Genomic DNA, 14,649 nt, shown 5'->3' with positions numbered 1-14,649 from the left:
GAAATAAAACAAGAATTATTTACCCTCTTTAGTAAAGGAATGAAATATATTCCTACAGTAAGTTTCAACCTATTTGACATTATAAAAGAGGTAAAATTATATTGTCGTAGACTGAACTTGGCGTTATTTTTTAAGGACACCGACGAGGGTTCTAAAGTTAGTGAAAATAAATTGGTTAGGAAAAGTACATACATACCACCTAACAATACTCATGTAGCTCTATATGAACAAGCGGTGTGTAGAGAAGTATACGCTTTATATAACAAAACAGGGAAAAGAGATGATTCACAAGATACATCAAGAGATAATTTAACAAAGGATGAAAGAATAATGTTATATGATATTATTTCAAACAAAGAAATTAGGATTATGAAACCGGATAAGGGGGGGGGGATCATACTAAAGTATCAATGTGACTACCAGAATCAGATTCATGATATATTGTTTAACTCTGGCAACTATGAGGTAGTTTCGCTCAATCAGATTAACATTGGTTACAGGCGGTTAGACTTAGCCATTGAAGAATACCTACTGGATAATAGAATTACAGAAGAACTTTATAATTTTATAAGGAATGAATATCCAATAATGGCACAAATAATAGGTATTCCTAAGATTCATAAAAATCTTAACAACCCCCCATATAGACCAATCATATCCGGATCTAAATCAAAAACATTTAATATGGGTGTAACAGTGGATCATTGGACAAAACACATATATAATAATGTTCCACATTTAATTAAGGACTCCTGGCACTTTCTTAGCAAATTAAATAGGGATGTGTGGGATGTGGATATCACCTTTATAACAGTGGATGTAAAAGATCTTTTTTCCTGCATACCCAAGGATACAGGTTTAGAATATTTTTGTAATAGTATGAGAAAGTATCCAGGGCTTACTTGGGAAAAAATTAACCTAATTATGACCATGATGGAACTCATTTTGGATCATAATTACATCGAATTTCAAGGAGAAATGTTTAGACAAACCAAGGGCGTGGCTATGGGTGCATCTTGTGCACCCATATTCGCCAACTTAGTGATGTTAGAATGGGAGGATCAGTTCATATTCCCCAGTGAATATTACAAACAAATGCTACTATACACACGATTTTTGGATGACATATTCATTGTATGGAAAGGAGAAACAGATAGTATTTCAGTCTTTATCAACTATATCAACAATACAACGGAATTTTTGAGATTTACACATTCAGTGGAAAAATGTGGCATAGCATACTTAGACACATATATTAGTACCAATGAAGATGGTTATATGTCTAAATTATATCGTAAGCCCACTTTCTCCAATGATTACATACAATATGGGAGTTGTCATCCCCCACACACTTTTAAGAATGTGGTTAAAGGTCAATGTGTGAGGGCTGCACGGATGTCATCTACAAGAGAAATCATGACACAAGAACTAGATTTTATTCAAAAATTATTTATGGAAAGAGGTTATCCAACCAATATGCTTGAAGATGTAGTTAATTATGTTAGATCCCAATGGGGTACAAAATATAGTTCATTATTAGGGAAAGAAGACATTCACATAAAGACCAATAAAGTGTTCAACAGACAAGTGTGTGTCATAATGTTCAATCCATATACTAACATCGTTAAGGAAATAAAATATTACGTAGACATTGGTCTATCTTCACTAATGATGAGGAAGTAAGACAAATAGTAGGGAACACTCCTAGCATAGTATTAAAAACAGGATACAATTTAAAGAGATTAATAGAAAGAAGTGATAATATGAACAATGAGAAATATTGCAAGACAAAAGGAACAAAAAAATGTGGTACATGTAGACAGTGTCAATACATTAATGTTGATTACAGTATCAAACTGAATAATACTATGAAAAACATATGCAAATTCAAATCAGGAAATTGCAATAGCCAAGGAGTTGTATACTTAGCCACCTGCACAACGTGCAACGTATATTACATAGGGAAAACAGAAAGAAAACTTAAAACCAGGATTTATGAACATATCTATAAGATGAAAAAAGGTGATGAGAAGAATGCACTTAGCAAACATGTTATAGCCAATGGTAAAGACCACATGTTTAAATTTGCTATAATAGATCAGGTAGATAGAACAGTTGGAAGTGGAAATTGGAAGGCTAGATTAGGTTTCCTGGAGAGTAGATGGCAGATTTGTCTCGATGCCACCACATTCCCAGGACTCAATGAATACATCAGTTTGAAACCATTTCTGATACTTGGATCCTCTTAAACATGGAGATTCATTTTTAGTGGATAGTCCTGTCACATAATAAGTTACATATAAATTTACATTATTTATTACCATGTCATGTAGGTTATCCCTATGTTATATCAATGTCAAACCATGGGTGAACAGTGTGAAAAGGGATCCCGTTTTTATTGTTTTTTATTGGTCAAATTTTGTAACCCTTCATTTAATTTGTACTGTTATATGGCACAACTATTGTAGTGATTTAGATTACAACATAAGTTCATAGCATTAAATATTTATTATTATTATTTTTAATTCATAGAGTTTTTATAGTACACTATTTAATATTTACATCTAGGTATCATTGTATTTTAATATGTCATATTAAAAGTTTTTAACATGGATATAAAAGTATTGCAATGGTTACACCATGCATTTGAATGTAAAAGGTAGCTATACATTAGGTTTTAAAAGCATCCTTGAATTATAATTAATTAATACATTTTTTTACGAATCCAATTAATTAATTTATTAAAATTTTGGCGCCAAAACTTGGTATAAAACTGAGTTAACAAAGTAATTCAATGGTTCTGAAGAAGTCTGGCAAGGACAGATGAAAGCGCTTAACCCTTGATGTTGGATGCATTGTATCGTGTATCATATTTCTGTTTGTTGAGCAGAGTGGATTAAATAGTGTTTTACACAGTTCAGTTGGTGGAGATTCATCTTTACTACTCATTCATTTTCCCTCCGCATTGCTCGAGCTACCAGGTACTGGGTTTGGATATTTACTTAGTTGCTTTTCTACACTACATTCTTTCACAGTTATAGAGTGCTTTGCTACCTGACTGGTTGTCTGGACAAGTTCCAAACATTTTGCCCTTAGGACAGCACCAAATACATCCCCATTCTTCTCTCCTAGCTGATATAGAAAAGATATCTGGAACTTGGTCATATGTGTCTGACAGTTAATTGCTTTGAAGACCAAGGTGGCAGCTATGTATATTATGTGTTTTCTACCAAATCTAGTTTTGCCATTCTTATAGGTTCATAGGTTCATGGGCGGCCACGGTGGTGCAGCAGTTAGCGTAGCCACCTCACAGCAAGAGGTTTTCTGGTTTGATCCTCGGCTGGGGTGCCTTCTGTGCAGAGTCTGCATGTCCTCCCTGTGGTCGTGTGGGTTTCCTCCAGGTACTCCAGTTTCCTCCCCCACCCCAAAGACACACTGAATGTGGATTAGACACTCTAAATTGGCCCTAGGTGTGAGTGTGTGCGTGTGTGTGCCTTCTGTGGAAGGTTGGGCGCTGGGCTGGCAACTCAACACCATAAAAAACTCCACTGCCAATCAGGAGCAGACAGGTGTTCCGCTTTGGTGACCCCTAACCGGGAAAAGCCGAAAGAAGAAAAGATAGGTTCATAGGTTCATAGGTAGGTACTAGGCTATTGGCCCTAGGGCCTATATAAGCCTAGCCAAATGGTACCCTGGCTTTTGCCACCCAAGAAAATTATTTTCCTGCGCCCCTGTCAAGCAGAGCCACAGAAGTGATCCCCGGGGTGAATTTCCTATCTCCCATCCAATCATCAAGATTTTTCTTGAAGAGTGCTAATGAGGAGCTTTGTTTGATATAGATAGGTAGTTTGTTCCAGACTATGGGAAGTCTCTGGGACAGGAATCTATCCCTCCAGCATGTTCTGTTTATTGTGGTGATAAGGTTTAGGTCCCTAGAGTGTGTAGCTCAGAGGGATTGGGATTTCTTTAAGTGGAGCATGTCCAACAGCTCTGGGTTTGACATAGCTTTGTATATTAGGCAGAGATCGCCTCTGAGTAGGCGATATGTGACCGAGTAAAGCTGGAGTTTTTTGAGACGATCTGCATAGGGCATCTGTTTGAGGCTGGTAATCCTCTTTCTGAGGTATTTCTGTGGCCTTTCCAGTTGCTGTAGATGTCTTGTGAGGTACATACCAAAAGGGACATTGTACTCTATAATGTGTAATGACTGATGAGTAGACGGGAACAATGACCTCTTTTTTCCTGGATGAGAAACCTTTTGTGATGAGGCGTGCCACATAGAAGGATTTCCTGACTACTGTGGCGATGTGATTATCAAAGGTGAGACTACTGTCCATGTGTCCCAAGGTCTCTTATCACACTTTCAGTGTTAAGTAGACTACCGCCTATGTGGTAGTTCATGGGTACACAGTTTATACCAAAAGGGATGACAATGCACTTTTTGGCATTGAGCTTGAGGCCATGGCTTTGACACCAGGCATTTGTCTCAGTGAGGCCCTTTTGTAGGATGTCCATATTGTTAGGAGTTTTGATTATGGCTCCTAGTTTGCAGTCATCTGCAAACTTTGTTAGCCAGAGACCTTCTGTGTTAGCCTGTATTTAAGAGAAGTAGATACCAAACAGAAGAGGACCTAAGACTGAACCCTGTGGTACTCCACTTGTCACTGGTCTGAAGTTGGATTTAGAGTCTGCTACTTTCACAGTGTGGGTTCTGTCAGCGAGCCAGTTGGCAACCCATCTTGTGACATAGGGATTTATACCTAGTCTAGTGAGTTTATCTATAATTCCAGAGTGGGGGATGGTGTCAAAAGCCTTGGTGAGATATAGATAGGCTGTGTGAACCACCTTACCCTCATCTACAGCTTTGGTGACCACTTCAAAGAAGTCTATCAGGTTTAGGAGACATGATCTGCCTTTTACAAACCCGAACTGGGTAGGGTCCAAAGTTTGGAGATTACCAATGTCATTGTTTATATGTTCCATGATGATACGTTCCATAGCCTTGCAGACCAAGCTCGTCAGGCTAATGGGGCGGTAGTTCCCGGGGTCCATGTTTAATCCCCCTTTGTGGAGTGGGATAACCATTGCTGTGTGTCATTCAGTTGGCATAAAGCCTGAGGTGAGGCTATGATTGAACATGGTACTTAGGTGAGGTGCAAGTTCGTTCTGTAGTTCATGTAGAATGCAGCCTGGGATGTTGTCAGGTCCCATGGATGCTGTGTTCTTGGCTTTGGACAGTGTGTTTTTTACCTGTGCAGCCGTGATTACAGGAACTTTGCATTCTTCCTATAGAGATGGGCCCTTTAGGGGGTGAGAGAGGGGTAAAGTTAGCACTCAACCTATCTGCTAGGATGTTGGCAGTATCAGTTGGTTCTGTATATTTAGTGCCATTGTGCTGTAACTCAAGAGCAGATCTGAGTGTTGCCATTGAGATTTTTGACATAGCTATAGAATGCTTTGTGGTTGTCTTTAGAATCGGTGGTGATTTTGTTTTCGTAACTAGCTTTGGAGGATTTTATGAGGGATCTCAGCTTCTTACTGAGGGTGACCACGGAGTTCCTCCAATCATGGGATTTTACTCTTTTTTGCAACAATTTCTTTCTTCTGTTGTAGAGTTTGTTTATGGCAGGGGACCACCAGATTGGCTTCCTTTTTTTGGAGGATAGCATCTTGGTTCTGTTAGGGATTGCACAATCTATGCACTCTTGTAAGTGCTTATAAAGTGCATTTGTATAGGATTTAGCAGTTGTACCTCTATTGTCCATCAGCATGGGTGTTGTGAAGTTTTGCACTTCTGTCTTAAGGGTGTGAAGTTGGCTTTGGAGAAATTTTTTACAGTGGTTTCCCTAATGGGGGGTGGGATGTGAATGTCTAGGGTGATTTGCTTGTGGTCGGATCTGACCAACGAGGAATTGTCATTTGAATGGTAAGAATGGATTTAGATCCTTTTTCTGAATCCACAGATACCTCTGCTGGATCTGACAGAGGTTTTTTTTTTTTTTGTAGAGGTACTTAAGGGACACTTGGATGCTGTAGAAGAACCTTTCACTTTTTTTAGGAGCAGGGGGTTGACAGTCTAATTCCTGGTAGTCTGCAAAGAAGGAGTCTTCAAGAGTTCCCAAGAGAAGAGAAATGGTCACATGTTTAGGGGCTTCTATTACTAAGGGTTTTGCATTCAGGAAGAAAGGGGTCATTGTCTCCCTCTACTCTTCCCTCATTAGGCCAGCCATCGAGTACAATGCCCCATTTGGTATGTACCTCACTAGACACCTCCAACAACTGGAGAGGCAGCAAAAGTACCTCACAAAGAGGATCCTAGGCCTTAAACACGTCCTATATGGACAGACTCAAAAAACTCCATCTATTCTCTGTCTCATATCGCCTACTTAGAGGCGATCTCTGCTTGACTTATAAAGCCACGTCTGACCCAGCTCTGTTAGAAATGCTACATCTAAAGAAATCCCAATCCCTCCACACCACACACTCCAGAGACCTCAACCTCATTACCACAATCAACAGAAAGTGCTGGAAGGACAGGTTCATAACCCACAGACTGCCCATGTTATGGAATAGACTTCCCATACATGTCAAATAGAGCACCTCACTAGCCCTCTTTAAGAGAAATCTTGATGAGTGGATGGGAAATAGAAAATTCACCCCGGGGATCACTCCAGTGGCTTTACTCGACAGAGGCACTGGAAACTAAGGTTGGGTGGCAGGATGCCAGAGTAATCCTATGGGCTAGGCTTGTAAAGACTCCAGGGCCATTAGCCTAGTATACACCTATGAACCTATGAACAGATCAAAAATTATTTCTTTCTCTCAAAATATCTTTTTATATCTCAGATATTTCTCTTATTTTCCATTTCAAGTATTTATTCATTCTAGTAATGTCTTCCCCAAATGAGATTTCCCATATGGGTGATTCAAAAGAAATGTGTCCTCTGTGTCAGTGTTATAACCCAGAGGAGAAGAAATCTGAAATGAGTAATCCTCATATGTATATATATATATATATAGAGAGAGAGAGAGAGAGAGAGAGAGAGAGGTATAGATATATATGAGTCTTCTCTGTTTAATCTAATGACAGTTATGTGATTTGCAGTAACATCAAATTAATTTGTCCTATATTCTTCTTAATTTAGTTTCTATTGGTATTTTCTTGTAACAACAGAATATGATAGGTTACTTGTATTCTGCACTATTTTGGGTTGGTAGTGGTGTGGAGGTATTGTGTTTAGGGTGTTAAGTGGGAGATATATTTTGCAGTGCTGCTTTGAACAGCAGCGGGTCAGAACAGTGCAAGAATTGTGGGTTTTCTTTTTCTGCATTGTCATGGGTTATTAGAGGTGATACATATAAATTTTGTGGATGTGGGGGGCATGACCCTCCCCCATATATGGGTGCAAGAGGGCTTGCCTGTAAAAAATTGCTTTTCTTCATAATTCGACATATCAGGAGATAATTAAGTTCAATTCATTGACTGTCAATGCATTGTCAATTTAATCCAATTGTCAGAAACTCATGTATTTGTTTATATGTATCAGCAATTGACAAAACACAAATGGATATCCCTCTGACAGTCGATCACAAACAATAGACTATGAAATGGTCAAATATTTATATTTCAGTGGCATACATGATCACAAAAGCAAGCAAAACAGACTTGCATTTGCATTCACTATGAAAAAAACCCACACAAACCAAGTAAAAAAGCACGGAAAACCATCATTTAGGTGGGGAGCCCACTACCCTTTACTTTCACCTACTAACTCCAAGACTGCATAACTGCCATATAAAACAAAATGTGTCCCAACATACAAGTTGACCAAATGTGGAGCTCCACTTAACAGCCAACTAACTGCCTTGATGATACTACCACATATCACAGAGTACAGTGCTCCCTTTGGTATATACCTTTTTATCTGGAGCCTTCAGTCAGCTTTTGTGCCCAAGGAATGGAAGATGGCTGCAGTCATTCCCCTGCATAAAGGAGGTCCAACCACTGAGCGGGTAACTACAGGAGCATAAGTCTTACCAGCCTCATATGTAAGGCCAATGAAATAATCACTGGGTCTAGGACTGATTAGCGAATGGCCATTTCACCGAATCCTAAATGGCCGGGCATACTTCAGCAAAAGTGCTTTTCACCGAAGAAGCACTTTCGCGGAAGTATGCCTGCAGGAAGAGGGAGTTGTGGGGGAGTGACTGTTGCGGAGATCATACTATGGTGCGGATAAGGGAATTTGTTCCTTTTCCACACTGTAGTGTGATCTCGGAGTGAGAATATTAAAGTAGAGAGGATGTGGGAAGCACAGCCCCCCCACACATGGAGGGTGCAGGGGAGCTTGCCCCCCTGCATAAATGCTTTTTTATTGTTTTTGTCTTTTTTTTAACGCACTTTAGCAAAAGTGCTTTTTCGGTAAAAGCACTTTCGTTAAAGTGTGTTCGGTGAAGTTGGATTCGGACTGTTGAAGTTTCGTTCAACAGTCCTAGATCCATAATCACCATGAATGTGATAAATGAGGACATAGGTAACCTGCAAACATTGGACACATCACAGTTCTGCTTTGTTAAAGGAAGTTCATGTCTATTAAATCTAGTGGACTTTGTGAGAGGGTCAACAAAGCATTGGATGAAGGTAAGACTGTGCACACAGCTTACCTTGACCAAGCCAAGGCTTTTGATACAATCTCCCACTCAGGCATTATAGATAAGATCACGAATTTAGGTATAAACACTTTTGTTACCTGCTGGATAGCCATCTGGCTCACTGATAGGACCCAGGAGGTCAAAATAGATGAGGTCAACTCCACCAAAAGACCAGTCACTAGCTGTGTTCCCCAGAGCTCGATACTACGCCCACTCATTTTTGGCATCTATTTCGCTGAAATGGAATTAAATTCTTAAGGTTTATGGCTGACTAAGTTTGCAGATGATTGCAAGCTGGAGGTTATCATCAACTCCCCTGCAGACACTAGCATTCTTCAAAAAGGTCTATCACAGACTAACAAATGATGACAAAGCCATGGTCTTAAACTCAATGTTAAGAAATACATAATTGTACCCTTTGTGAAGTCAACCATCCCAGCCAATTACCATGTTGATATTACACCCCTAAGAGTTGACCCAGTGGTCAGGGATCTGGGTACGCACATAGACAGTAGCCTTACCTTCGACCACCATGTGGCCACAGTAGTGAAGGAAGTCCTTTTATGTTGCACAACGTATAAGTAAGAGCATGGCATCTAGGTCCAAAGAGGTCATTATCCCACTGTACTCTGCCTTTATCAGACCAATCATGGAGTACAATGCTCCCTTTGGTATGTACCTGACTAGGCACATGCAGCAACTAAAGCTACGTCAAAGGTCTCTTACAAAAAGAATGCAAGGTGTAACAAACCTACCTTAAGCTGAGCACCTTAAAGCCCTCTCCTTCTATTCAATCTCCTGTAGATTGCTAAGGGGTGATCTATGCCTGGCTTACAAGGCATCTGCAAATACCACACTTATGAATCTCCTACATATTCATAACTCAAAGAGTACCACAAATGCAAGGTCTAAAGACCTGAATTTTGTCTGTGACTTAAACAGAATACACTGGAGAGACAGATATGTGAACCAGAGACTGCCCCTCCTATGGAACAGGCTTCACATCCATGTGAAACTGAGTTCATCTATTACCCAGTTTAAGCACAACCTAGACAAGTGGATGGGGAATAGCAAATTTACAATGGGTCTGGCAACCATGTCCATTATAGACAGAGGAGGCATATAAATGCCTGGCCCTCAATGTCCTCTTTGGATGCAGGGCATTACTATTCTTTCAGGAAAACTTGGCTAGACTTAGAAAGACCTCTCAGGTTGGTAGCCTAGTAACAGTCTATGAATCTATGAATCTGTATACATATAGAGAGGCTGATTGGCCCAGAAATAGGAATAAGCAGCCACATTCTTGAAGTTTTAAATGAAATATTAACTTTTTATTGAAGGGAAAATGATCAAACCAATATCAAGTCTCTTCACTCCAAATAAAACTGAATTTGGCTAAACCAAACAACTGCAGGAACACAGTTTATTTCAATGTGCTTTTAACTCCTGTATAGGTTATGAGCTCATTCAGTTGCTCACACCTTAGTTTGTTTGTAACAAAAAAGAATACATTTCATGATGGAGAATATGACAGAAAACAGTCTTTAAACAGTTCAGTCCTTCTTTCAGAAGGCAAAAATGAGCAAACGTTCTGCAGTATATAGCAGCTTCAAGCATACACTGTGGTCATAACAGGCAGGTTTAAACTCCCAATAAGGCACCCCTCGCCTATCAAGCCAATAAGTAGCAGAATTTTACATGAGTTACCAGTTCTTCAAAATATATATTCAGGCAGTCTTACATTCAGAAGTTTCCCCAGAAGTCAGCATTCTTCAGTTCTAAGGTAAAGTCTAGCATTAGTCATTTCTAAGGAAAATCCATTGGAAATAAATACTTCTGTTTTGCACAGAACAAATTGACTACCTTCCTAAAGTCATATTCTCTCTGTCTCTGTCTCTCTCTCTCTCTCTCCCTCTCTGCCTCTCAAGTGCAGGATTTTTAAATTTCATATCTTATCACTTCCGCGGTGGTGCAGCGGTAGCGTTGTTGCCTCACAGCAAGAGGTTCTCCCATTCGATTCTCGGCTGGAGTGTGGGAAGTGCCTTCTGTGTGGAGTCTGCATGTCCTCCCTGCGGTTGGGTGGGCTTTCGAAAGACATGCATAAATGGGCATGCCTTCGTTGAAGGTTGAACGTCGAGCTGGCACCTCGGCGTTCGTGAAAATCTACTGCCAATCATTAGCGAAACAGAGTTCCAATGTGGCGACCCCTAACCGGCAAAAGCCGAAAGACAACACCAACATCACATCTCCACCCTGCCTAAATTTCCACTAGTTATAACTTAGATTCCTATACTTATAATTCTGTCCTACCTTTGCATCCTCAAGACATCATTATATTCCTTGTATATATACATATGTAAATATATACATTTGGTTATGTTGTCAGGATCAACACAGTCATTCAATTAGTTTCATGAAGAAATTAACTCCTTCTGTTCCAACAGCCATTTAAGGATCTCAGGCCATGCCACATTAAGTCAGGACTTGCTATGGAATATTTTACCCACAATCCAGCCATGGACTGCATTACATACCACCACCCCACCCTCATGCAGACTGACAGACAGGTTTGTGCAATTGTTGCAGATAGGCCATTAATTAATGCAAGATTGCATTACTGTGCACAGAACTTGTACATTGCAGGACTTTAAATTTAAAGGGATGAAGCAAAAATGCCTACAGGTCAACTTTACATTTTTCTCTGTACTGTGGCATCTGCTAAAGGATAACACAGTCAGTCATGACTGTAAAGGGTCATCCTTACAGACAGAACTTTAAATAGCAAACATTAATTTTCAGTTGTGGCACCTCTAGTCTCTTGGGACATGATCTTAGAGCTGGCTTAGGTAGCAATCTTTGGTTGTATTTTAGCAATCAGGATGTTCTTCACCCTGATATTTCTGGGATAGGACAGTGTCGAGGTCAACTGCAGACTAATCACTACGTGCAATAAAAGGCCTTGAAAAATCAGGCGTAAGCAAGACAACTGAGGAATACAAAGCCTTCTTAGGATTCACAAAGGCTGTTTCAGTGTCAGAAATCCACCTCAATTTTTGAGGAACTTTTGCCTTACTAAGTTCAATCAGAGGATAGGCTAGCTCTGCAAAAGTAGGTATAACATTACAATAATAATATGCAAGTCCTAAAAGGCTCTAACCTACTTCTCGAAAAGTGACTGGGGCCATTTTTGTACTTCTACCACTTTTTCCAATTGTAGCTGTACAACTCCCCTCCAAGTGTGAAATATCAAATATTTAGCTTCACTGATAAATCTGCCTGCTTGCTGTATGGCATCCATAATCACTTGAACCTTGAAGAAATGTTTATCCCAGTCTGCAATAAAGAAGACTGCATCAGCCAAATATGCCACAGCACATCTGTCATGGGGGGATGGTCTCACTTTCATCCACAAGTCACAGGAATGTGGTTGGTGCTACATGTAAATGAAATGGCATGATCTTATATTGGAAAAGGCCATCATGTGGCGAAGAAAATGCTCTCTTTAGTCTAGACTACAAAGTTAGGGGTAAACTGCCAACTCTCCCGTTGTAAAGCCAAGTATAGTTAAATAGTGGACTTTCCTGAGCCCTTCTAATAAGTTGTCTACCCTTGGCACTTTATAACCAGCAAATTTTTAAACACTATTTAGCTGCTGAAAATTGTTGCAGAAATGTCTACTACAATTTAATTTGGGTACCAGCAATAAAGGGGCTACTCCAGTCATATTCCTAATTCACCCAGGTAGCAGCATTTTCTTTCATCTCAAGATGTTACATTTTCTTTACCTCCAAATATACTGCTTCTGTCTAAGTTTCAGGGACTCTATAAGGCTTGAGCATAGCTTCTCCCCAGGAACTGTAATAGTGTTATGTTGTGCCAGGTTAGTCCTGCTTGTAAAGCAGAAAACACATCTTTATTTCACTGAAGGAATTCCTGTACCTACCTCCTTAGATGGACTGACAATTATTCATCTGTTTTCACCTCAATTTCATAATTCTGAACCCCCAATGGCACTTCAGAGTACTCTGTTCTCAACCTCCATTTTTTCCTCTACCATACTGGGTACAAGAACTTCTTATTCTTTCCAATGTTTTAAAACATTAATGTTATACATTTACAAGAAGTGGTCAGAGAAGGCTCTAAGGCCAACAGAGATAATGCTGAAGACCTGGAAGATGTCTAGAGTGAAAGCATGTGAGTTCAACAAAATCTTCAGGGAACTAGCACCTCAAAAAGAAGAGAAAATAGGTGGAGTTGAAGAAGAATGGCTGAGTATCAAAATAGTATGTGTGAGGACCATAGAACAGATACAATGCCAAGCCACATAAGGAAAGCTGGTGGTGTAGAACTCCAGGAAATTATCAAAGAAAGAAGGAATGCAATAAAAAAATGGGAGATAAAAAGGTGGACCAGGATAAAAGGGAATATTTGTTGGCAAACAAAGAGGAAACAAGAGCAGTCACAATAGTAAAAAAACAAGACACCATAGGCATCTATACACCACAGGCACTCTATACACCAGAGGCACTCTATCAGCTTTTGGAAAGTCAGATAGCAGATGGCACAAAGAAACTCTATCAGGTTGCAAGGCAGAGGCAGTAAGATAAAGAAGATAATCATCAGACCCCTTCATAAGGGATGCAAGTAACAACCTGATCACCAATCCATGGGACATCAAAGGCAGATGGAAGGAGGACTTCCAGCAGCTTCTGAATGGAGAAAACCACCACAGAAGCTGTACTGCCCTGTACACACACAGCCTATGGTGAAAGAGGAAGAAGAGCTCACCCTAGAAGAATGTCAAAACAGCAATAAGAAAAATGACGTCAGGGAAAGCAGCAGGCTCAAAAGAGGTCTTGGCAGATATGAGTTAGGGGAGAAATATATCCAGAGGGTACTCATAGCAGTAGGAGAGAAAGGTATATCCACGCTGACTGTCAAATAAACATTATAGCACCAGTAAACAAGAACAAAGGGGACATTCACTACTGTAGCCAGTCTAGAGGTATCAAAATCTTGTCGCACTGCATGACATTTCTGGAGTGGGTGCTTGATAAACAAATACATAGAGTAGTAGAAAGTAAGATGCGAGTTGAGCAGTTTGGATTCAGGTCAGGATGCAGCACAACTGACCCAATGTTTGCAGTGAGACAGAAAATGGAGAATGCTACCACAGAAACTGTACTGCCCTATACACACTCCTCTTTTCTTGATGTACTGGAAAATATTAGGATTCAACCAAACACCCTAATAATGGGCGACTTCAACTACCCCACCATTAACTGGGAAAACTACTTGTGTACCAACTCCTTAGCTCAACGCTTTCTTGAATTCATAAACTTCAATGCCCTGGATCAAATTATCCACACCCCCACCAGGGGCAACAATATTCTAGACCTAATCATTACCAACATGAGTGACTGGTGTTCCACACCTGAAGTCAACTCCTCGGTCCGATCTGACCATAAGCTAATCACCTTTGATATCCACCCCCCTCCCCCACCCCCCACCCCCATTAAGGAAACCATGGTAAAAAATTTCTCCAAAGCCAGCTTCATGCTTCTTAAGACAGAAGTGGTGAACTTCATGACACCCATGCAGATGGACAATACAGTTACAACTGCTGAATCCTACACAAATGCACTCTATAAGCACGTACACAAGTGCATGGATCATGCTATCCCAAATAGAACCAAGACGTTATCCTCCAAATAAAGGAAGCCAATCTGGTGGTCCCCTGCCATAAACAAACTGTACAACAGAACGAAGAAACTGTTGCAAAAGAGAGTAAAATCCCATGAGTGGAGGAGCTCCCTGGTCAACCTCAGTAAAAAGCTGAGATCCCTTATAAGATCCTCCAAAGCTAGCTACGAACACAAAATCACCACTAATTCTAAGGACAACCACAAAGCATTCTATAGCTATGTCAAGAATCTCGATGGCAACACCCAGATCTGCTCTGAGTTACAGCACAAAGGCACGAAAATTACAGAACCA

The sequence above is a fragment of the Protopterus annectens genome, chromosome 4.part0, assembly GCF_019279795.1.
Source record: "Protopterus annectens isolate FY-2018-M chromosome 4.part0, PAN1.0, whole genome shotgun sequence".
Taxonomy (NCBI): Eukaryota; Metazoa; Chordata; order Ceratodontiformes; family Protopteridae; genus Protopterus; species Protopterus annectens.
Note: the sequence above shows the minus strand (reverse complement) of the source record.